This window comes from Podarcis cretensis, assembly GCF_951804945.1.
Source record: "Podarcis cretensis genome assembly, chromosome: 6".
Taxonomy (NCBI): Eukaryota; Metazoa; Chordata; class Lepidosauria; order Squamata; family Lacertidae; genus Podarcis; species Podarcis cretensis.
In genome coordinates, this window is record NC_137175.1 from 83,037,075 (window position 1) to 83,062,176 (window position 25,102).

The 25,102-nt window shown below is 42.5% G+C and overlaps 1 long non-coding RNA gene across 1 annotated transcript in view; it reads left to right on the forward strand.

Moving 5' to 3' along the window:
• The first annotated feature begins 1,459 nt into the window (after positions 1-1,459).
• LOC307218985 overlaps positions 1,460-25,102 on the forward strand; it is a 99,405-nt gene continuing 75,762 nt past the window's right edge. The window contains exon 1 of the long non-coding RNA XR_013840225.1: positions 1,460-1,732. This is a non-coding gene — a long non-coding RNA (uncharacterized lncRNA). The remainder of the gene's footprint in view (positions 1,733-25,102) is intronic.

Consider the following 25,102-nt stretch of genomic DNA (forward strand, 5'->3'; position numbering starts at 1 on the left):
GTGATGGATTTATGTCTCCTGGATGTCACGTTAATGTAAAACCAAGGCTGTTTCTTTGACATAATGAAAACTCAATGATAAAGGGAGCCCCAGAAATGAATCCCTTTTGAGATCTGCGAACACCTTTGAAAAGAATGTGTGTACATATTGAGAGAAAACAGTTTCAAATGAATGACAAAATCAATCAGTGCTACCTTTTGGTGTATTGAAAATGTGAAGCACATGTCAAAACCAGTATCAATTCGTGGTTTATTATCCAAGTGTAAAGGAATATTGGAAAAATATATTTCATGGTTGATAAATACATAGGCAGTTCAGCGAGACTCTTCTTGTTTCTTGTCAGCCAATACAAAACGTATAAGGAATTCTTTCAGGGTAAGGAAATAATAGTTTCTATGATTGCAGTGGCCAGAAACGGGTGTGCTACAAAGAGACAGGCGACAAAGTGAAATTCCAGGCAGATATGGGCGAAAATGTGGAAGATAACAGGTCATGTGTGAGGAAAGAGGGAAGACAAAAGACTGAGTTGGTTAAAAAGGTCGAGACCACGTTTGCCAGATTTCCTAAAAGAAAGTGGAGCCCAAAGTTGGACGTACTTTCCATTCATTGGGAGGGGGGGACGACACGTTTGAGCCATTCGTAGTTGCACTACGATACGATTTTTTTTTTTTGAAAGGGAGTGAGAAAATATGAACAGTGCGGAAGCGCATTCCTTTTGTTCAACAGGCTATGAAACGCGCAGACGCTCTTCTGAGGGAGAAATTCCTCAGCGTGAAGCGAAGCCCTTGTTCATGGTGTGTCGACCAAAACCCCCAAATCCTTAAGTGAACCCTGAACGGAAGCCCCTTCCTTCCTTCTTCAAACACTTCCCTCAGACCCCAAACGAAGCCCCGTGTGGAAAGCGCGCGCTACGGACGCGCCTCGACGGGCTCGCTTTCCTCACCACACAATATACGCACACGCGTGGTGTATGTGTATGTGTGTGTGTGTGTCCCCGTGTGCGTGTAGGGGCGGTGGCCTGCCTCCTCCCAGTCCCCACCCACCTACCCACCCTCCCGCCTCAGCCGGAGAATGACTTCACGCTCGCCGCCTCGCGCCTCTACTAATCCCGTCCCCTTCGGAAACCCTACAGTCATTCTTCCACACGGACTGTGGCGGCGGCGGCGAAGGCGAAGAGGAGGAGGACCCAGACAGACAAGACAGACGAGCTCTCCCTCGGCGCGCGCACTCCCAACTCTCGCCGAGCGACGCGTCGGAGAAAGGCGAAGGGGTGCCCAAGTTATGCTTTCGCCGCCAATGGGGGAGCGCGTCGCGCCTCACGTGACGATGCTTAGACCCCCCCTCCCCTCCCCACCCCACCCCGCCTGCCCGCCCGCCCACCTCCAACAATCACCATCACCCTGTCTCTTCACACGGGCGCTATTTAGTTCTTCAATTCAGGTCGGTCAGCTCGCGCCGGCGGTGGGATGTCTCTGCGCGCGCCAAAGGGGAGCGCCCCGTTCGCAGCGGCGGCGGCGGCAGCTGCTGGACAAGGGAGACTTTCCCACCACCGCCCTCCTTTCCGTTTCTTCTTCTTCTTCTTCTTCTTCTTCGTCTTCGGCCCGGCCCGACACAGCCCCTGCCCCGGCCCCCCGCGCATCCAACCCCTGGGAATTCTGCATCTTTGGTATGCTTCTCACGCCGCGTCCAGCTCGCCGACGACTCCGGAGGGACTTCGCCTCAGCGGGAAACGGTGAGTCCCGTCCCCCATCCCCTTCTTTCTTCTCCGAGCGGCGGGTTCGGTCCCGGGCATGTGTCAAAAAAACGCTTCCCCTCACTCTCGGCGGAGCCGCCTTTGGCGCGCAGGTGGTGGGGGCATTCCTGAGGAGAAGACTTTGCGGGGCGGGGGGGGGGGAGAGGGTCGCCTGCCGATTTTCCGAGAAAGCCCTCAACTTCTTTTTATATAAAATGTGCAGAGTTATTCCCTCAGGGCAAAAGTCTGCGAAGCCACGCCGCTGCTTATCACAGACAGTGTCCTGCTTTGTTCGTGAGGGAAAACGAGGAGGGGGAAGGTGGGGTGGCTGGCTGGCTGGCTGGGGGGGGGGGGGGAACGGCGGCGACGAGGAAAGAGGCTCTTGGGGGGGGACGACGAGGACGCTCGGCTCCTTATTGATTTTCCGCGTCTTCCTTTCTCGGGAGGGGGGTCTTGAGTGAGGTGCGGCCCTCCGGGTGGGGCGTCGGGCAAGCGAGGGACAAACTTTGCCAAGTCAGCTGGCGAGGGGAGGACGCGCCACACTTTGCGGGCATCTGACAGTTATGATAATGAGGCCGCCCGGAGACACTACGGGGACAAAACGCCTCGCAGGTTCTTCTAGACAAGGTTCTCTGGGGCAAGAGACCCCCCCCCACTCCACTCTCACCCCCCCCTCTTTCGAGTAGATTGTCTTTCTTTCTTTCCTGACATATAAATAAATAAATCTCTTTCCAGCGATTTATTTATTTATTTGCCTGCCTAGGATAATTTAATTGCACCTAGGGGGGGAGAGGCTGCTCCCCCCCCAAAAAAAAGAGAAACCCCAACACACATAGACACGCATTGGAATTCTCCTCTCGCCTTTGATTTTGAATTTGCTTGAATTCCCAACGGGCTTGGGAGAAGAAGAAGAAAAGAAAAAGGAAAGGGGTGTGGGACTCTCTTCATAGCACAAGATCAGAGGGAAGAGAAGACAAGGCGATCAGAAGACATTCATAATAAGGAGCCTCTCCCTGGTGCTTTTTACACACACACCACGAGAGATTCAAGTTGCTTTTGCAGCGTGAGATTTACGAGTTCTCAAGCAGGAGCAACAGACAAAGCATAAGGGGGTGTAGTTTCTACTCCTTCTTCTCCTTCTCCTTCTTTGCCCCCTTTTTCTCCCCTCCTCCCGAGAAGGGGGAAAAATGAATTCAAGAGTCTCGGAGTATAGCAAGGCACTTTGATTTACAGCTTATGCTCGTATAAAGAATTCTCACCAGGCACTAAAGAGTAGAAAAATGCGACCCTTTATGAGAAAGTTGCATTCTGAAACTAGCTTCACAGGGGAGCGGTTTGGGACGGAGGGGAGGGGAGGGCGAACAGGACAATAGAAATCTGATTCAGACCCAGCTAAGCAGGGTCTGTAAGAAAGTGCAGAGCAAAACCTAACACACAGAGAGACATGCAAACTGTTTCTAGGTTCACCCACAGCGAAACAAAACAACGCCCCTTGAAATATGAATTTCAATTAAAATGAGAAAATGGTTTAGTGAGACTCCAGACGTTCCTAATTACAGTTGGAAATAAATCTTCGCGGGCAGAGCCTACGCTTGCTGTGGTTTGTTGGGAAAGGAACCCAAGGAATGCATTTTCTAAAAGGAGGACTCGGCGTGAAAATATCTCATAACCTTTTTTAAACACACACACAAAGCAACACTCTTTATTTTTTCCTCTTCTTTGTCTGCTGTACTGTTATCTACACCTCCCCCAACCACCGCCCACTGTGAGCTGAGACACCTGAAGGCCAGACATAATGATCAACAGAGCGCTTTACTCCAGCCTGTCTGGATTCCAGCCAGGTCCCCCCCCCCCTTTTCCCCATTCTCCAATCAAGAAGCCTGCACGCAATGCACGCCAGGCTTATTCTTCAACTGCATGCAGAAGAAGGGTGGGAGTCTTGCTCCTCACACCGTGGCAAGACCCAAGCAAACAATATCCCCTTTCTCTAGCCAGGCGAGGACCCGTTTTGACACGTATTTTCTCTCTGTCCTTCGCAATGCATCTGCAAGCACCACTATCTGCTCCTCTTTGCAGTTTTGTCAAGCTCACAGTTTACTTTAGCATTCATGTGCTGTGCATTTCATATACTATGGCAGTTATGAGACAGTTCCCACAGGTATTATTTTTAGAAAGTGTGGAGTGTATAGAAAGGCATTGCACACATGTGTCTTGCATGGTGCTTCTCCCCTCCCCTTTAAAAAAAAAAGATTACTGTGTTTAGACGAACATACATAAAAATGCCAAGGTAATTGAATAACCTATTTGTAAGAAGCATCAAGTCATTTACTTTGCTGTTATCCCCCTTGTTAGGCAGCTATTGCATTGTTTTGAGAAACAACACTTTCATAAAGTTGGACTTTGGGGTGAAACACTGAGGTGCTTATGCCTTCAGAGCTGCACTTAAAATTTCGATGTGGCCTGTGAATTGGTTAAAAGGAGATGAGTAACTGTGCAATTCTACATTTGTTTACTTGGAAGTAAGTCTGATGATGTGCAGTTCAATGGCTTACTCCCAGGTAAGTATGTACAGGACTGTAGCCTTAAAGACAAGAAATATTTAGAGTGGAGTCACTAGGAAATTTTGCCTGAAACCAAATTCAAAGCGGTTTTGGATGATCCTGAACAGGTGATGCATAGGTATGAGTTTTGCAGGAAGTTAACAAAATGTTGATAAAGATTAGGGAAATATTTCCTGCGGCTTTTGCACGGTAAGTGTTTGTTATAAATGCACTATAATGTGCAGGTTGATTCTTTTATGGTAAGCTTAGCGCAGAGTACTGGTTGGTGTAAAACTGCTTTTACCAGCCTAAAACGTGCCAGGTTATGGAAACCTGGTGCAAAAGCAATGAAACTGGCTTTGAATAGGGAAGTGTTGTGACCTTGTTGCCTCTTCACCTGATAAATTTCACTAATTATGTTTGAAAACAACAGCAACTTTTGCCTGAAATTTGGCCAGTTAAAGAGAATGTTGATGTCGTTTTAAAATAATATTAGTGAAATCTCTTAGGTGAAAGGGTGGGAAGGTCACACATCTCTCATTCAAAGCTAGTTTCACATACCAACCACTATTCTGTGCCCAGCCATGCAATATAGAAATGGATATGGCCATTATAATACATTTATACCAAACACTGTTATTGAGAGTGAAACCTATGCAGTGAGGGAGGAATGCAAATAAAGTGTTGTCGTTGTTTTTTTTTTTTTAAAAAAAGATACATCTGTAATTTTGTGAAGTGCTTTAGGTTTACTCCAATGAGTAAATTGATTTTCTATTCATTTGTTTTTGTTTTCAGTGGTGCATTCAGCTAGTAACTTTCTTTCTAAAAGTTCCCCTGACCCACTGAAGGCATTTTTATGAGAGAAAGTATGTGTGTTGGGCAGGGGGCGGGAGTAATGACATTCTCTAAATAATTTCAATGGAAACATTGTCTGCACACATATGGCAAAGTAACTTGAGTAACATGTTAACTGATATAGTGTAACAAAACATTTCCTTAAAATTTCTATTTAAAGAGGAGACCTATAATGTTGTCCATCTGCACTGTAATGCAGCCTATTGCATGTGTATGAAAATACCATCCATACAACAAAACAACATTTAAAACTCCTTACTTAGTTCTGATAGGGTAGTGGAATTCCAGCAGTCTAAGTTCTCAGTATGTAACAGCACTATACTATAAATGTATACCTAGAGTTCAAATGGACTTACTTCCTTGTAAGTGTGTATTGAAGTACTTAAAATTAAGTCCCATTAAGCCTAATAGAGTTTTTTCCAACGTGAGTGGGTAAGGAATTGAAAGGTTGTTCATGAAAACACATTCATTCTAGTGTTCTTAATGTGCTCTATTTTCATTATCACTGTCATTTATTCAGTTTACTTACCTCTTAAAGCAGTTTTTTTTAATTACTTCAAATAACTAGAGAGGTTACAGCATCTCCAAAGATGCATTTATCCCCGATTTCTACCTATTTAATGCACCAACAGATGTTAATATATATTCAATACTTAAAGAGATTTCATAATCCCAGTGTGTTACTTCACATCTTACCTGTAAATGACCAGAACTTCACCACAATGGCCAATAACAGCCTTCAATGGCGGTAAGTGATCTTGTGATTTATTCAAAAAAATGTACAGTACTGGTCTCCTTCAAAGTGTGAAGAGAAAGGTTGAAAACTGACAGTTCGCTGTTCTGACTTCCTCAATGGAAATTATATGGGCACCCATACAGTTTCTTCATTGGGGTGAAAACAGCTGGATTTCAGTTGATTTCAGCGGAGTAATGGTGGAAAGGGAGAGGGCTCAAAAATCCACTTGTGTTTCAAATCACAGCCTTTGTGGCTTTGTAAAACAAAAGAAATACGTAAAAAGGGAAGGAAAAAGAAGATGAATCACAGTCAGAAATATACACAATGTACAGCTTCATCCCCACTTCTGAGTCAATATTCATTCATTAGTACAAAAAGTTTTAAACTTAAAACTTTTAGTTACAGGACTGCTGCTCTAGCCTTTGGAAATGGGAACCTGCAACTGAATCAAACACCCTTGCTGTACAGTTTGCCCACTTTTAAGTGGGATTCATTACGATACTGATACTTTCCTTGGTATAATCTTCTGAACAGTAGCTACATCTAATAAATAGTTTGTTGCACAGTTGTGTAAATTCATTCTGAAGGAGTATCAAAAATCAAGATATTCTCTCTTACTATTACTCATTTTGTGTTTGTGTGTGGCAGTCGTCATTCTCCACACACACACACACACACACACACACACCATGCCCTGGAATGGCGCTTGGTCTAGGGCATTGTGGAGGATGCAAAAACGGTGGCCGGTTTGCCTACACAGTTTCTGCACCTGTGTTGCAACAAGACGGCAGCAGCAACAACAAAAAGAACTTTAGGGAGAAAAGAAGGAAGCCGTGCTATCGCCAGTGCAAATGGTCTCCCCAAGAAAGGGGAAGAGCTGTAACTCAGTGGTGGAGCATATGATTTGCCTGTAGAAAATCCCAGCTTCAATCTCCGGCAGGTCCTGATAAGGTTGGGAATTCTCCAATCTGAAACCCTCGCAAGCTGTTGCCAGTCAGACAATAAGGAACTAGATGGACCAATGGTCTGATTTGGTAGAAAGCACCTTCCTATATTCATTTGTGTTAACTGTTGAATAATTTCTCCTCTCCCATAAGAAATTTGGTGAAAACACCAACGCACCACCAATTTCTCTGTCCACAGACTGAGTGGATAATTTTGAGAGTTCATTTGTTATTACCACTAGCCCTTTAAATTTATGGTGTGACATTGTGTTGCCTGACTCAGAAATCTGGTTCTTCTGTATTTCCAAAATAACTGAAAATGTATATTCACAGTGTCCTGAAGAATCCAGTGTTGTGCACCTGTGCCCTATCTATCTAGGTGCACACACATGTACATGCACTTACACATACATACGTGCAGTTGAGTTTCCCTCTACTGATCAGCCTCTCCTATTCCTTGGCTAGAAGAACCCATTCAGACATTATGCAGCAAGCTTGTTTCTTCTAAGGACGAAACCAGTGTTCACAGAAACAGGACCACAATCTCTAAGATTTGCCTTTTCAGAGGAACACGCAGTAGACCTATACTGGGAATAGCAAATTCAGCGTGACTCAATACCATGCATCCAGCACTGCTTTAAATACATGTCCTGATTTATATATTCAAGGCATTGACTGCTGTAATTACTGCATGAAGTTTGCATCAGCCCTTACCCACATCTTCTCAAATTACGTGTTGGGTATTCTCACATGGTGCTAATTAGGCAACCATTGCTGAACCAGGTCATCCTACTTCCACCACCGGAATGTCTTCGTCTCCATCTTTGCTTCCAGACTGTAGCGAACAGGGTACATTATTTAGGTGACTGCATGCAAAGAATAGATGCCAGAAGTGCCAGAAGGAGAACCCAAGGACAGGAGCCATTCTGAGCCTTCCAAAAAGGACAGGGTTGCATGTGCAGGAAACAAAGGTCGTTGCTGCATGCCTGCTTCAACCCCCCACTGCTTCCAGCGTTGCCACCAACATCTGTAAATTGATGCAAGAAATACACTCAGCACCGCACCCTTTCCCTATAACCGTCACCTCTGAATGAACCTAGCAATAACACCTTTTTTAACAGATCGGCTTTTGTAACAAGCTGGAGTAGAAATCATGGTTATTGGAAATAATTAGAATTTGAACAATGCTTCCACTTGGTGTTCTGCCTGGTGGTAGGAGCCGGCAAGGGGGATGCAGATCATTAAAGAAGCACTTCTTATTGCAGTACTTCAGTGTTTCAGCTGCTGTTTCAGTGGGACTGTAGCTGATGTGTCTGTAGCGAACTTGCTCCCTGTGCCTTGACTAGTGGTAATGGTCTGTGGCCAGCCACCTGCAGATCTGTAGGTTTTGGAACCATTCACATTTGTGGTGTGCCAAAGTGTGGTGGAGGAGATAATTTGGCAAGCCTTTAGGATATGGTCTGATCTCAGCACCCCAAATTTGGGTGGAAAAAATGCTACGAAACTTTGATTCATAAACATGCTGCCCAGTGTCGTGTGATGCTCAGTTGTGTGTAGTTAATTTGTAGCTATGAAATTTACAGACTGAATATTGTGTGGCTGGGATAAGTTGATGGGGTGTGTGGGGGGTAGGGAAGGTGCTTACTAACCCTATACCCTCTGTATTTTTTTTCTTGTGTAAATCAATGGTAAAGTCACCAAGGAGTAAAGGGTTAAACAGCTCCTCCTTAGCTAGTCTTCCCCTGTAGCTTGCAGCCTGTCTGGCTGCATTTGGTAAAAGAAAAGCAATAGTGGTATTTGGGGATAAATTTCAAAACGTTTACAAAATGCCTGCACACTTACACAAATGGCTTGTGTACATTTCCAAAATAATTTGCATATTAAGTATACACTTAGACTTAGACAATACACATTGTTCTGTTTAATTTCCGTCCACTTTTGTCCATCACTACTCTTGTATTTCCAGCAGGTTATTTTTTTTAACTTCTTCCACATACAAATAACCCTCACCCCAATTAGCGAACTGCCAGATTTATGTTATTGTGCCCATGCAGTCAAAAAAGGGCGGTGGCAGCAGAGGAGGCATAGAATTCCAAATATTGTAAATAGCTGTACTGTGGATCAGGAGGTAACCTGGTTTCGTTCATCCAAAAATAAATTGACACATGGACAGCACATAAGTGCAAAGGTAGAAATCTACATTATGCATTTTGTAAAGTGTCCAGTAATGCAGAAGGGGAGACAGGACAGCGGAAAGGGAAAAGAAATGGGTCGACACATCTGTCAGGAACCCAGAAATGTTTGTACCTCATTTAATGGGGTATAAACTTTCCCATGTCAGAAATGAAAGTTTAGCATAGCGTGAGTTGTGGCTTTCCAGGGTGCCTACTTAAGGTCAAATGTGTTATGGTCTACACCCAGATTTCATGCTGTTTCCAGAGCAGTAGCCCTTTCCATGTAGGAAAGGCTTAGTACGTGAAGCCATCCTTACAGCCTTGAGGAAAAAATTATATCAGAGACATTCTTAGAACGTTAAAAGGACTGCTTGGATTGCCCCTACCTTTATCAAGCCTGTTGCTGGCAACTGAGCCTACAAATCTTGCTAAGCACGGGACATAAGTAAGCAAACATATGCATCTATAGAAAGGAAACGAGCTGCGCAGAGCATTTTTGGAGATAAAAATATGTTAAGGGAACCTAAATGTAAACATACTCCTCTTTGATTCCTTGGCAAACTCTTGCTCAGAAAGAGAGGCGGGGGGGGGGGGGAGAGAGAGAGAGAGAGTCTGAGTTTCAACAACTTTTCTGTACGGTAGAACTGAACCAGATGGCCACGTGCTCTTTTCTTATTTAGATGAGAGTTTTCCTTTCAATAACATCTTTCTTCCTGACCTGCTTAAAAATTCCAGAGAATGAAATCAGCACAGGATTTTAAATTCTAATTGACCATGTGCAGAGGAAGGGCCAGTGGAGAAATCAGTAGAGCCATTGTGAGACATACTACATCAATCTCGCCTTTGTCTTGCGTCCTTGCTAGCCAGAGCTGAAATAATTAGGAATATTTGATGTATATGGGTTGGACTAGAATTGCTATGTTAACTGTTTTTATGTGTCTCTGTGTGGAGGATGTAGGTGGAGTCCTTTTTCTAGAATGAGGTGGTGCCCAAGAAGGCATGGTTATCTAGGGTATGTGCTATGCGTTCATTCACATTCGGTGCATTTAAAACAAAACGTGCTTGAAAATTCACAAAACTTTAAGATATTTGCTTTCCCTCAAAAGGTGTGTTTCTAAATGCATTTCCTTCCAAATCACAAATTACTAAATGTACTTTCTTTGAAAACCCACACTTCAAAAACATTTCAATAGTTTTATTTTGCACCAACACCTGTGATAGAACATTTGGAAAGTGTGAAAAGCCTTGGGTAACTTGGGTTCTGGGAGGCTGTGAATCAGTTGGTATCAGAATTCACAACAATCGGGTTCTTCAAGCATCCTTAGTGTCATCTTGCACGCAGGCAAACACTGCTTATTCTCACTGGATGAGAGAGAGAGAGAGAGAGAGAGAGAGAGAGAGAGAGAGAGAAAGAAAGAAACCCACAGGCATTATAAGGGAGGGAGGGAGCAAATTATAGCATGCTTGATTCCTTGTCATTGTTAACTGTAGGGTGAGTGTGGCTGGAGAAAAGTGGCTGTGATATGTAATTTATAACTGCATACACTGAAATGTATGCAGTACTTTCTTGCTGTGCTGTGCAATAATCTACAGGCATGTTCTAGATGTGACAAATAACTAGAAGATGCAAATCGTAATACTTTAAAATATTTTTCACCACAACACTGCCATCTAAAAATTGAGTAAAAGAGCTGGAATTATTAAAATGGCAGTATCATTACCAATGTTTAAAAATAACCATGAACTAACACTGCAAGTACAATCCAGCGGAAGTTAAGCCCCAATTATCTGAATGGGAGATATTTGTCTGTATTCTGAACATACCCATCAGGAGTGTGTGCTGTAAATGTTGCTGGATCATGCCATGCATTTTAATAGTTCCCTTTTAAATTTTATAAGCTCGTCATGAAGGTATGTTGTTTGCGTCAGGAGGAACTGAAGCAGTCTCAAATTGTAGTTGAAATTACAGTATAGGACTCATAGAGTTCTCGCTTGCTTCAAGAAAGTCACGATATCTCACCACAAGCTGAAATTTTACTTTAGTCATTGTATCTAAAAGGAGCATTGCTTGAATTAAACAAGCTGATCATCAAATGTCTGAATCAGAAAATTCCTCTGATTCTCTGGTCATACCATCATCAACAGTAATCAAAGCTGCACGTGTGTACATTTCATGGTATGTACGTGTGCTGAAAAAACACAACTGGTTGTGGCTTTCCATCCCATGGAGATGTATGAAAGTTATTAAAGATTCTAAGACATCTAGCCCAGTGGTTTTCAGTCCATTTTCTAGGAAAGCCATGGGGTTCCTTGGAAGCTTCTCAGGGATTCCTCAGTTAGATTAGTAATGATGCATGGGTTTCTCCAAAAATGAGCATGCTCACCATTACCTTCCCTGCAATCTGTTGCCAGAGGAAAGTTTGGGGTTGTGCAAAGTCTAGGTTGTGCATTGTGTTTGTGTTGGGCTACGGTGAGGCCCACTAACTTTGGGAAGTGCCCCACATGAATTGAGTCTGCACTCTGGAATTCATTGTTGCTGTATGGAAGATATGAAGCGGCTTCTCAAGAGATGAGAGAGGAGTCAATGTGGAAAGGCAGAAAGTTTGAAAATCACGAATCAACTTAAGTGACCCATAGTGGCCCAATCTGAAAGCTTTCAGAGATTTAATAGCATAAGTAGTATTTCTGTCTTTCAGTAGATGGTAATATTGGATTGTGGACCAGATCCAAGTGCTCTTGGAGGAAACTGATGCTCTAGGCTTGGTTTTGGCACAGAAACTGCTTTGGTCGCCAGGTTGCTCACCTGGGTAAGGTGGTTTGAGCATGTAACACCAATCCTGGCCCAATTGCATTGGCTGCCATTGTTTCCGGGCCCAATTAAAAGTTCTGGTTTTGTCCTATAAAGCCTTAAACTTCTCAGGACACTAATACCTTATTAATTGAAGGACTGCCACTCCCTATATGAAGTGGGGGGGAGGGGAAGGGAGCAATACAGCTCCTTGCCAAGGGTGCAAGGGACCCTAGGTAGGTCTCTGCATGGTTAATACAAAATAGGGCAGATAGGCAAGTGGAACACATGTTACCCATTTTCAAAGAGCTCCACTGGCTCCCAGTCTGTTTCTTGGCCTAATTTGGAATGCTGGTTTGAACTTTAAAAATCCTGCAAGACTCATGACCGAGATGCCACAAGGCCAATCTCTTTCCATACCAGCCTGACCATGGGTAAGAGACCCTTCTGTGGGTTGCTGTGATGAGGTGGGGATGACACGAAATATAGTCCCTTTTCTTATGGCACCCTGCCATAACAGAACTTGCTCCCCCAGCAAAGCTCACCTGGCTGCCGTTTCTGTTACCCTTTTAGTTTGAAATGAATACGTTTCTTTTCACCCAAACTTTTTATGATGCTTAATCTGACAGATATGGCTTTTCTTTAAACCGCTGTTACGAAACGGTGTTCTTTGGCTGTACCATATAAATCTTTATTGAGACAATTGTTCCACATTTTAGAAACTGCCTTGGAATGCTACACGCCTAAAAGCACTACTCAAATGGGAAAGATAAATGAGCAAAATTACAGCTGGGTATACTGTCAACTTTCGTGCACCAATAAAACGGCATGTACCAATTGGGTAGAATTATGCACTGTATATATACTGCTTACCTGCCAAGACATGCAAGAATTTGTGCATGGAAACTCAGACATTGAAAGCGTGTTTTGGGATCTCTTAATTTTTCTGCTTGCCCATGAACCCCCACAACTGTGACCACAGTAAAAGACAAAAAAAAAAGAAAGGGGGGGGAGTGATTCTAACAAGCAGGGCAGAATTCATAATCAGAGCACATATACCATGTTCCCTGAGCCTTTCAATTGAATTTGTCCATGTAAGAGCTGCAGAATTAACCCTTGTAAACAAAGGGAGCACAACAGAGATCTTGAAAATGCTTTGGGATAAAACTGCATTGATTCACAGCGAATGGTGAAGTGAGAAAGCATCTGGTCTTCCCTAGGAGTTGGTCCTGAAGGTCTGACAGTTTAAAACAGAATGAGCTGGTTTAGGGTATTTGGCAGTTTTCTTTATTAGACAGAATGGAAAGTTTTTTATTCCATCTAAAGAAGAGTTCTGTGAAATTCAAAACTTTGCCAATGCAACCCAGTTTGTTCAGTGAAAATCCACCTTCATTTGGGGACACTATTGCAGTGAGACCACTACCCTGACACAGACTGACTAGCCCAGCACTAACAGGGATCCTGCAGTAGCACCATGTGCTTCTGACTGCAGATCAGGCCCTGTATCCTTCTAAGCTCTTGCGAAAAACTGGCCCTTACTCCACATACAGATCAGCTATCAATAAGTTATTGGAATGCTTGAATAGAGATATAGTTTTAACCTTTTTTGGACCTTAGGCTGCAATCCTAAACAGACTTACTAGGGAGTAAGTCCTGTTGAACACAGTGAGAATTACACATGCCTAGGATTGTATTGTTAATGCAATTCACTTTGTGCTTTTAATACAATTAAGTGATATATGTAACTTGTGAAATGAATAGATTAAATAGCTGCTGGGGTAGAGGAGCGGGGGAGGGGAGCCCAGTTGCACAGGTGTGGCTAGAAGCATATTTTGGTATGTTTTCAGTTGGCTTTTGACAAGGACCGATAACAGAAAACATCTGGATTCATAACAGAAGTTTGGTGGATGAGCAGAGGTTGAAGTCTTAAATAACATTTTGCGTCTGTGCCTGCCATTTTGTAGAGACATAAAATTGCTTTCTGACTCACATATGTGGGACTGAAACAAAAAAAGAGAAAGAGAAAGAAAAAAAATTTTTTAGGTTTTTGCTATTCCCCCATCCCCACCCCCCACTTCGGTGAAAACACAATGGCACCCGGCTATGCATGAGCGAATCTGTTAATTTAGGTTTCTCTGTTTCTCATTTCCCCAATATTAAGGTGAGTTCTCCTCATTTCCGTATCAGTTTGCATTTTTTTTTAAAAAAAGACATGAAAATTCATCAGCATTTTAGTGTGAATTTCTTCACATCCTTGGTATGCAGTTTTGCCTAAAGACATTTTTGCAAAGCAGTCGCCCCTAATATAGTGCACTTCTCTATGTTATTCACACCAATATATGCATTTTAATGCACACTTAATGCACGCTCCAGCCCTGTATATGCATTTTTGAATGCATTACTTGGCTGCATTGCAAAATTCAGAGACGTGAACATGTTGAAAGTTGATTGTGTTCTGGTTCACATAATGCTACAGAAAGTGTGAATTAGGTAAGTTTGTCTTTAAATGTTAACTTAATCAAATTTCTCCCTAATCCCTACACCCTGGATAGGACAAGAAAAGCTTCCTTCTGCCTGCTAAGCAGGTTGCGTTAAGTTCCACTGGGCATTTCCCATTGCCTTCTTGTTGGCTTCAGAGCTGTACAAAAGTGCATTAAGAAAGTGAAATGCCTCTTTCTCCTTTCACATTCTAGCATGGTTGAGGTGGGAAAACAGACAAGTTATGATGCGCTTTGGCCTGTGTGAAACCTTAGCCACAAACCATGCATAAGCTGGAGAATGGGAGATATTGTTTCCTTGCAAAGTAAGTAGGGATGGGGCTTACTTTGGCCAGCTTAATTTTAGCGACAAGGCACCCGAATGTATTAACATTTGAGCTGGTCCTTTGAGATAGGGTGGGGGGGGCAATGGGACTGCCTCAAATTTGATTTGGGCTCATAAAACCAATCCTGAGAAGTGCTTTGGCGCAGTCTCACAGTGTTGGCCCCAGACATGCAAATAGACAATTTCTTCTTCTTCTTCGGCTATCACTCGTAGCCTAGTAAGATTGTCTTCCATAAACACAGTTTTAACAATGAGTCCGTAAGTGACTGTGGAGGCCAATTCTGGATCCACACGTCCTTCCACAGTGGGACTGTACCATTGATGATGGGGTATGGGAAGCACCCCATGGGTTTCTAGAGCTCATTATAACTTAGCCAGCATGGAGAAATTATGTACAGCTGATTGCAGCCATTGCACAAACCAGAGTTCAGAGACGTATTTCATAGTATTTCCGCCATCTTGTATAATGCTATAATTAGGACAGTTGGCATTAGATAATTGTTTTATGTGACTATTTGACATGCTCATGTATTTTGATCCAAAAGAAGCCCCACAGTGGCTTGTAACAAACAGCACAATACAATGACATGGGGTGGGTACTTCTACAGCATCTAGTAGTTATTCAGCCAGATAGTTTGAGCTTCTGGACTTAATGGCCTGAGTTCATCCTCTCTTTAGATAGTAATGTGCATTGCTTCACTTACTTCAAAACGTGGTAAGCCTGCCCTGCTGCATTTGCGGGTCCCCTGATCTCTCTGCTCAGCTGAACTCTGGTCTTCTGCTCCAAAGTCATTCCCTGATGATGCCGCTGCTGTCTGAGCAGCAGATTCTCCCCTTTCCCAGTGATTCAGGGTCTTTTTACTGGCTGAAGGCAGAGTGGGAGGAGTCATGCTCAGCAGCTATGCCCCAGATGAGAGGCTGAGTGAGTGACTGGAGTGGGACCTTCTATGACCCTGATGCTGTGATGCTCCTGTGCTGTCCTTAGTGTCTTTGCCATAGCACTGCAAGTCTCTGTCTGTCTGTCTGTCTGTCTGTCTGTCTGTCTCTCACTTACACACAATCAGCCAAGAGGAGCCAGATGCATTCCAGGTGGATTAACACTGCCACCTCCTCCCCTGGTGGCCTCTTGTTTCCTTTAATTACTGCATGGAAAGGGAGAAAATTAGCAGTTTTCCTTTTACTGTGTCTCTGTTCCAGTAGAAAAGCAACCTGCTGTATTTGTACTTGTCCCCTAGCAGCTGAAGGCAGAGGAGCCTTGCCAGAAAAATGTTGGCAATTCTATAAAGGCAGTTTTCTATTCCCTCCCCTCCCCAAAGATGCATTTCCCAAGAGAATGCTAAAAGCAAAGTTTGCAAATTGCTCTTGAATAAAATTACTCAGTTGCCTGACGTCCTTTCCTCCCACGCCATTGTGATGTGTGTTTTCCAAAATGTGTTGACCGATCTGAAATCGAAATGTAACCATGTTCCAGAAAGGTGAAGCCAGAGCATAATAATTGGGGGGGGGGCAGCTTCTGACATTAAAAGAATAAGGATTAAATGCTTTGATACGTAAGGAGCAAGTAAAAGTGAGGGAAATCATATATTTTATTTTTTTTAAAGGATTTCTAAACTATACTAGTGATTTCATTTCTGTTTATGGACTACTTATGCTTTGAAAAGAAAACACCCTCAGAGCTATAAGGTGACACTGCAGGGGTTGTCTGGACTTTTAACTGAGTGTAAAGTCTGTTTAGTCAGTGCCTTCATGCCTAACGCTGACCTTTCACCTTGTCATGCTTCCCTACCCCAGGTGCAACACTCCCCCCAACAACTAATTAGAATGTGCCTGTTACACATGCATTTTGCAAAGTACAGGCTATTTAACACAGCACAGACCCTGTTTCACAAACATGACCTCCTCAAAGTGTGTTTTTTAGTGCATGTCCAAATTTGTTTGCTAATGTTTCCATTCCCACAATCCTATTAAATTAACAAAAAACAAACTAACATAGCAGCAGCAGCAGTTCCCGCCAACCCTGACTTTGCTGCACCTTGTGGCCAGATATTGTGGTATTTCTGTCACACACATAAGAGCCCATTATTCTCTCTGCTCCAGGTTAACCAAGGCCCAGTATATTACAATCTGTAGAATAAGATAAAAAAACAACACACACTTCCGGAGGCGGCGCGAACGGCAATGGCGGTCCTCTTCCTTCTGTGAAGAGGAAGCTCCGTGGGAAACGGGTCGTCCGCTACGGCGAAGCGGAGACCCACGTCGGAAACCCACAGGCAGCAAAAGCCTGTGGTCTCGGGACCCGGCGGGTGCCAGAAGCAACCCCTGAAACGTTGAAGGAACCCCGTAAGGGGCTCCGGAGCGGGGAGGGGGTAGCGGCGCTGTGGGTCGTTTCGCAAGCTACGGAGTGAAGCCGCGCTGCTGCTGCCGGTGAGCGCTGACCTCTTTTCCTGAAACTTCTGATTTGGAAAAGCAACAATCCGTGAGTAAAGAGGACTTTACAAAATTTGAGACTAAAAATTATTGAATTTGGCTGAAAGCGGAGCGACGTAAAACAGGAAGTCTGTCTTCCGCTGTCACTGAACTTCAAAGCAAAGAGCTGGAGGAGTGGAGGCAAAGAAAGAATTTTTAACCTAATCGATCTGAGCAACCGCTGAACTTTCTTGTAAGCAAAATAAGGACTTTAAGCACTTGATTTTATGCTCTTGCATCGTGATACCTTTCTTCTATCGGAAATATAATTTGAGTAAGAAACCCAGGTTCTGGAGCTGCCTGAGCGACTGAGCTGTCAGTCTGCAGATTTGGTTACTTTGAATTAAAAATTGCAACAATCTGAGGGAGTTTGGACTTGCTACTTTGAAGCATCATTTGAAATACCAGTCTGCACTGTTTGAAACAATGTGGCTGTTAATACTAACTCTGCTTAAAACCTGCTATTGAAGGTTCCTGGACTTTAAACTTGATTTTAGCAATTTTACCAGAATTGATCTTTTCCCTAAAGACATTTTAAGCTCCCCCTAGAGGATTCGGGATTTACAGCAGTGACATTATTTTACTTTCCTTTCCCGGCCTCCTGTTTGACTGTTACCATCTGGGCTGTTGTTTTCTCATGGGAACAACTCAGCTTGACCTTGACTTTTAGATAACTCTGGAATGAGTGGCGCAAGAAAAAAGGGACCAAAAACTAGACAAACAACTTTAACAACTTTAACCGCAGCCTCTCAGGCACGCAGATCATCTGTACCTACTCTGCCTTCAGAAGAAGAAGCTGCTTCTCGGCCACAAGCAGGGGAGGGAGAAACTGAGCAATTACAACTGGAAGATATGGCCTCAGGAGCAACTGCTTCTATTTTAGAGAAAATCTACGAAAAACTGGAATCTTTGGACAAGAGAGTAGAATCTCTGGATAAGAAAGCTGATGAGCAAACAGCTAAAATTGATCAAAACACAGAATGTTTAAATAGATTAACTGGACAAGTATCACAGAACGTACAAGCAATTGGAGAACTGACGGAGGCCACGGCAGAAAATCGGAAATTGGCTGAGGATACTAGCCAAAGACTGGGAAATTTGGAACAAGAGGTAAGACCACTCAGCAAACAAGTAGGTGAACACCAGACCTACCTTTCCATGATAGAACTGCGGAACCGGGAGAGTAACCTTAGGATAAGGTCGATACCAGAAGCGGAAGAAGGCAACTTAGCTGAGTTCCTGACTAAAGAGTTTTCCAAGTTTTGGAATTTAGAGGAAAAGGACTTTAAAATCGTATCAGCCTTCAGGCTTGGAAGACTTGTAAAGAAAGAGAAGCCCAGAGACTGTTTGATAACATTGAGATCAAAGGAGGAAAGGGATAAGATTTTGGGCCTACACTACGGAAAGTCACTGGACATTTCGGACAGAAGAATTGAAATTTACAAGGACATCCCTAAACAACTGTTGTATCTTAGATCTGACTATCTTGAACTGGTCAAATTGTTGAGGAGCAACTCAATTATCTTCAGGTGGGAATTTCCCCAAGGAGTATCTTTCACTTTTAGAGGGAAGAAGGTTAAAATCAGAACATTGGAAGACAGAGATAAATTTTTGACTGCATACGGAGAGGACCTTCAAAAGGGAATTGAATTACCCTCTGGGCCTGGAGCACCTGCGGTACCTGCACCCTCGGAACCTGAAGATCCAGTGAACAAGACACCACCCCCAGGAAAATAATCAGATTAATTCAGGATGTCTCTGCAACTCTTGAGTTGGAATATAAATGGCTGTAACATCCCGGAAAAAAGGAGGAAATTTTTTCACATATTAAAAAAGGAACAATTGGATATCATTTGCCTACAAGAAACACATGTGACTAGGCTCCACAGAAAAGTGTTAATAAACAAAAGACTTGGCCAGGAATTTATATCTTCGGACAGAGTAAAGAAGAGAGGCGTGGTGATATATGCAAAAGAGAGCCTGTCACCCAAATTCTTATTTAAAGATGAACATGGAAGAATTTTAGCAATTGAGATACAACATCAAGGAGAGAAGATTTTGTTATTAGGAATTTATGCACCAAATGAAGGGAAATCGGAATTTTACAAGAAGTTGCATGAGACAATGCTGGATTATCTGGACTATGACAACATCATTATGATGGGAGATATGAACGGGGTTGTATCAACTAACATGGATAAGTCACAAAGCCAAAATGTTACAAAGGACGGCAGACTACCAAAGACTTTTTTTGAAATGACAGACAATATGGACTTAATTGACATTTGGAGAACGAAGAACCCCTTGGGAAGAGAGGGAACATTTTTCTCTGAAGCCCAGCTGACTTGGACAAGAATCGACCAAATATGGATAACTAGAGGTCTGGCACCCAAGGTCAGAAAGGTGGAAATCTGCCCAAAGACCTGCTCCGACCATAATGCAATGAAGATGGACATGACACTACTACCAACCGGCTCCTTTAGATGGAAGATGAATGACAATTTGTTTAGAGATCAGGAGATTGTTGAGAAGGCCCAAAAAGCCTTGAAGGACTATTTTGAGATAAACATGAACACTACGGTGGAAAAAAGAACTATCTGGGACGCAAGTAAGGCTGTAATGAGGGGGTTCTTGATACAACAGAATGCTGTAAAGAAAAGGATACAAAATGAGAGGAAAGACAAGATATTGGAGAAAATCAAAGAATTGGAGAAGAAGTTAAGATCAAATCCGAAGTCACAGCCGACCCTGAGAGAAATCAAACTTCATCAAGCACAATATTCTAAATTGATAAACCAGGAAATAGAGTGGAAGATTAAATTAATGAAACAAAAAACTTTTGAATCGGCAAATAAATGTGGGAAACTGCTAGCTTGGCAGTTGAAGAGGAGACAAAAACTAAATACAGTCACAAATTTAGAAAGTGAAGGAAGAAATATTCAGAATCCTGTGGAGATCAGAAAGTGCTTCCAGAGATATTTCAAAAGATTATATACTCAAGGGCTGCAAGATGAGGTTGAGATTAAACATTTTTTGGAAAAAAATGGACTAACAAAATTGTCACAAGAAAATAGATCAATCCTGAATTGCAAAATAACACGACAAGAGATTGAACAAGCCATTCAGAACATGCAATTGGGCAAATCCCCAGGGCCAGATGGGCTGACCTCCAAGTACTACAAGACATTAAAAGACTATCTGATACAACCACTGATGGAGGTCAGCAATGAAATTATGGAGGGGAAGAAGGCGCCGGAATCGTGGAAAGAAGCTTTTATCACATTGATACCAAAATCGGAAGCTGAAAAGACACAACTTAAGAACTATCGTCCCATCTCCCTTTTAAATGTGGATTACAAAATATTTGTAGACGTTTTGGCAAGTAGACTCAAAAAAGTATTAAATAAAGTAATTCATAAAGACCAGGCAGGCTTTCTCCCAATCACGAAAGAAAGAGGGGGCTTTGCCCTGCCAGACCTAAAGTTGTACTATGAGGCCGCAGCTTTCTGCTGGCTAAAAGACTGGCTACTTCTCGAGGACACTGATGTTCTGGATCTGGAAGGTTTTAACAATGCTTTTGGTTGGCATGCATACTTATGGTATGACAAGGTTAAGATCAATAAGGCCTTTAAGAATCATATTGTCAGAAAAGCAGTGTTTAATGTCTGGACAAAATATAAAGACTTACTGGAAAATAAAACTCCAAGGTGGCTTTCACCGCTGGAAGCTAAGGCCCGAAAAAGACCCAGTATGGAGGCCAAATGGCCAAAATATTGGGAAATACTAGAAAAAGATGGAGACAATGGGAAATTGCAGAGTTTGGAGAAAATGAAGGATAAAGTGCGAGACTGGCTACACTACGCTCAGATTAAAGAAGTCTTTAAAAATGACAAAAAGTTAGGGTTCCAGGTGGAGAAATCGAAGTTGGAAACAGAACTGTTAGAGCCTAAGACTAAGGTACTTTCAAGAATGTATAACTTGCTGTTAAAATGGAATACACAAGATGAAATGGTTAAATCGGCTATGATAAAGTGGGCACAGGACATTGGGCACAACATTATGTTTGAGGACTGGGAAAGGTTGTGGACCATTGGGTTGAACTTCACTGCATGTAATGCTTTGAAGGAAAATGTAATGAAAATGATATATAGATGGTACATGACCCCAGTTAAACTTGCCAAAATATACCATTTGTCTGATAATAAATGTTGGAAATATAAAGAAAATGAAGGAACATTCTTTCACCTCTGGTGGACTTGCCCTAGAGTGAAGGCTTTCTGGGAAATGATATATAATGATCTGAAAAAGGTATTTAAGTATACCTTCACTAAGAAACCAGAGGCCTTCCTTTTGGGTATTGTCGGCCAGAAGGTGTTAAGGAAGGACCGAACATTTTTTATGTATGCAACAACAGCAGCAAGGATACTTATCGCTAAGCACTGGAAAACCCAAGATCTACCCACACTGGAAGAGTGGCAGATGCAGCTGATAGACTATATGGAACTAGCCGAGATGACCGGCAGAATTCGAGACCTGGGAGAAGAGAAGGTTGAAGAAGACTGGAAGAAATTTAAGATTTATTTAAAAAAGCATTGTAATTTGGTTGAATGTTAAGAAGGATGCTAGATCATAAATAATTGAGCACCACTAAACTAGATGGCTGGCCTCTTAAGTGAGATGGGCGCACAACCCCAGAGTCTGTCAAGACTGGCCCGTACGGGCAGGGGTACCTTTACCTTTTTAAACTAGATGGAATTAGGATGACAAGTGAGATTGAGGAAAAAACATAAACCTTTCGGAGGATTATTAGATTATATTTTAAATGAATGGGATACAAGAATGTAAACAAGATGATAAATTGCGGGTAAGAATTGACAACGATGCAAGTGGGAGCGGGAGACGTGAGGGAGTCCAATGAAGCTAAGAAAATATGTTATGATATATGTTTCATTGTTTTTTATTTCTGCATTTATGTTTAAAAATTTTAATATATATATATATATATATATATATTAAAAAAAAAGATAAAAAACAACAACCCTATCCTGACAATAACAACTGAGGCTGCTGTGTGGGTTTGTGTGGGTTTGTCTGCAATCAATTCAACCCTGCAGGACCTTTGTCTTTCTCTGTGTCAGGGGATCACTGTTCATGAGGGCTATTTTCCATGGGTAAACAATCAGACCTGCAACCATTCATTAGTAGCCTGAATTAGGATAGTCCAGGAAACGCTCTGTTGCCATAGTCAAATCTGTCAGAATCGGGGTCGAGGTGAAGCAGTTGCACCAGAGCAAGAGGTTTGGGACAGTTCTAAGAAACAGCAGATCTGGGCCTCTAGAGTGGCTGGGAAAGCCCAGCCAGATGTGCAGAGTATAAATGATGATGATGATGATGCCATATCCTGGAAAACAACAGAACAATTTGATGTTTTGCTTGTTTAAAGAAATCTTCTATCCTAGAGAGTGCAGAACAAAAAATTGTAGAGCGATGATATCTTTGTAGTTGCCCCACTACAGAGTACCTTATCCTGGCTGACTTTAGTCTTGCAACAGAAGTCCTCTATTTGATTCCTGTTTGAACTTCTACTATTTTCCTCACCAGTGGTGGATGGTAATAGAGGCTCTTCGCTGTTCAGAGTGGGAGAGGGATTGAGGCAGTCATGGATATCTAGTGATATTTTCCTGTGATTTCCCCCTGCTTTCTTTTTAAAAAGCAATACAGTATAACTGTGGGGGCTTCCCTATTCAGAATACTCTCTCATGAACTCATGCCCTACAATTATCAAAGGAGGCAGATTGCTACAGTGAATTGTTTTTTGCCAAATTTCTTCCACAAGTAAATAGCTAAGAATGACTGAAGCTTGGGGGAATGTCCTTTACCATCTTGGTCCTGATCCAGCTGTAATTATAGGAAAATAGTGACGTGTAACACCTGGTGGCCTTGAATGAAGATTTCCTCTTTGCTTCAAACGACACATCTAGTGAGTTCATTAGAGCTCAGATGAACATGGCAATAGAAAAAGGGGGCTGTGTATCCAGATGCACAGAAGGAGGTTGCTTACCCTTAGATAAATCTTCCTTGCTTGATTGGGGGATGTCTGCCACAAGCACCTGGAAAGCCAGTTCCACTGTAAGAAAAAAAGTTCTTGTACACCAAGGTGAAAATATTGCTTGGAAATTCACTCTTATTCTGCCTCATTTCTATGAATGTGCTTGGTCTATAATTATCTTGATGAGCATACCTATTCCTATTGGTGTTGCATTCTGTGTGAGCTGAACTATGCTTCATACCCTTCTGAGAAATACCCCACCCCACCCTCCCACTATATACAAGGGTTTGGTGACTTCTGCTTCAGTGTATCTGAAGAAGTGTGCATGCACACGAAAGCTTATACCAGAACAAACTTAGTTGGTCTACAAGGTGCTACTAGACAATTTTTTATTTTTATTTCGACTGCGTCAAACCAACACGGCTACCTACCTGAATCTATCTTCATATCTGGAGTGGAAGAATAGGTATTGTATCATATTATGGGTGTTATAGGAAATGCATCATCACCAAAAAGGGGGGAGGGAGAGAGGAAGGCACAGTTTTACATAAAATGTTATATATGTTAGCTGCAAATTTAGAAATGATTGCTATAATTTTAATAGGGATATAGTGCATCTCACAATCACAGGAAAACTGATCGAAGTGAGCTCCATCTGCTGTGGAGGTGCGTGATGTTCTGATGGGCAACTTCAAGGCCCAAGCTGCCGTCTCTTCTTAGGGTTCTTTCTCTTCAAACTGGACTTTGGCTGGGCAACCCTTGAAATGGTGTCTGCCTTGAAGCAGAGGACAGCCCTTCTAATAGTCCTCCGTAAACAGGAGAGAGGCCACCCACCAGGCATTGTGAACTATGAGAACGACCATCAGATATTTGATGGGCATCAGTTCTTTGTTTTTGTTTTTAAGAATTTGGAGGGGATGATTGCATGGCCATAATTTGGCCACGTGGATAAATATTGCTTCAGTGCAGGGTTCTGCTTAGGCTGACCTTCACACCACTGTGATATTTCCAGTTTTGTAGTATAGGGCGTGCCTTACTTTTAATTAACCCCATTGACTGAATTCAGAAGATGAATATTGTTCAGTTCCGATGCTCTTCCGACATCAACAGTGGAATACCAGCAAACATTTTCCAAAAATCCAGCTGAATTGTAAAGTTAAAGAACTCTTGCCTGCAAAAATCTATAGCTTTTAGAAGCAAAAAAATGATTATTCATCCAACTGGGAAATTAAAACGACACGAACTTGCCCAATTGATTATTTACTGATTAGCCAGTAACTCCACTGTACAGTAACTCTGCCAAAACAACTGCTGAAAATATAAACCAAGACACAGTTTCAAACATATTTAATCATTGTTAGTGGTTGGTGATATATTGGCTTGCACTGAAGACTTACTTCTGATGTGATTCTAGCCAAGTAATTCACAAACTGTGCTGAGGAAGGGAGAGGCCTATGCGCGCGCGCACACACACACAGAGAGAGAGAGAGAGAGAGAGAGAGACATAAGACATCTACCAACATTTCTCTTACCCATTACTGTGAGTTAGAATGCCCCTGCACAAGCTCCTCAAAATCCTTCTTAAGGAAGAACAAAAGCAGAAATATTATTCACTGCATTGTTGGTAGCCTAATAGAAGCTTCCAATGCCTTTCCTCACTACTAGTAGTGAGCAATTGACACGGGAGGCTCCAAAGTCACTCAGTGATAGAGCAAAATGCTTCCCATGAGAAAGACCCCAGGTTTAAAGTGACCATTGCACATTGCCAAAGGGGGGGGCAAAGGAGAGCACATTTGCATGTGCTAATTTATATCCATAGATGTAAAATTAGAAATAATGACTATAAATACAGTAGATCTCACCAGAATAGGGGGTACTGTGACCAGGCGATTCCAAAGCCCCATATTACTGTTGGTAGAAAATAAACTATCCTGAGATCTACAGATGAAGGGCAGTATACAAATTTAATAAGTAAATAAAATAAATTAATAATAA